We start from the raw sequence: 1,018 nt of genomic DNA, 5'->3' as shown, positions 1-1,018 counted from the left end.
TATATATGACATGAATAATCAATCAAAAATTCAAAATGTCCCCCTAGTGGCTTTCTCAGCCATTTTAACATGTTTGGATAGGTTGTGTCCTTACTCTGCTCGTAATTCGATATTTCTTTAGACTGAAATACAGTATAGTTACTAAGCTTGATAAATTATAGTGGAATTCTATGGTAGTGATATAATAATTTAAGATTTGGTTATTCAACAGTATATATAAAACCTAAAAAAATATTTCGTCTCATATCCTACACATGCAAAATTTTAAAAGGCTTAACAACTGAGTACAAAGGTTGTAACTAGAAGAAATAATTGTTTGCTTTACTTCTTTATTTACTGTTCTATATTTTAAGAAAATAAGTTTAAGAACTTATTTCTAAATAGCAATAATCAATGTGCATATATATATATATAATGTATAATAATTGAAATTAGTCTACTAAAACACAGCTAAGACAGGTCACTTTGTAAAGACTAAAGATCAGTTTTATATTATTGGATACAGTAACATTAATTCATGTGTACTTCATCGTTCTAGCTTCTGTATTATTAGCCAGGTATGGCAGAAAAGTCAATACAATAAAAATAATAAATATTTATGAATGTATAATGTTATGACATTTAAGCTATTTAGTCTAAGCATTTATGTTTACGTGTTATAATTTGTTGTCATTCTAGAATGAAAGAGGCATAATTTATACTTATTACCTAATTTTTTTTATGGTGGTTATGAGATCGGTCAAATTGACCAAACCTATACAGGGATTTGTTACTGAAAAAAACAGATACAATACAAAGTTTTTTCTTAAGAAACATTTGATAACTATCTGGACATTATAAGTATTTCGCATGTGAAATTTGAAAATTTTCTGATGCATAAAAGTATTTTTAATCTTAAAATGAAAATTACTTTGCATGTTTGATAGGCAACATGGAAAAAGAAAACAAAAAGGCATGAAAAAAACATTGCTTTAGAAACCTTAAGACTTAACAAAAAAAATTCATATTTGGCATATGA

General features: G+C 26.3%; 1 protein-coding gene across 1 annotated transcript in view; it reads right to left on the bottom strand.

The window, feature by feature from the left end:
• The window catches only part of LOC106464960 (serine/threonine-protein kinase SMG1-like), a 34,997-nt gene that overhangs the window by 16,704 nt on the left and 17,275 nt on the right, over positions 1-1,018 (bottom strand). The window lies entirely within an intron of this gene.

Source organism: Limulus polyphemus, unplaced genomic scaffold (assembly GCF_000517525.1).
Source record: "Limulus polyphemus unplaced genomic scaffold, Limulus_polyphemus-2.1.2 Scaffold1794, whole genome shotgun sequence".
NCBI classification, from domain to species: domain Eukaryota; kingdom Metazoa; phylum Arthropoda; class Merostomata; order Xiphosura; family Limulidae; genus Limulus; species Limulus polyphemus.
The sequence above is the reverse complement of the archived record's forward strand: the minus strand, read 5'-3'. Positions and strand labels throughout refer to the sequence as shown.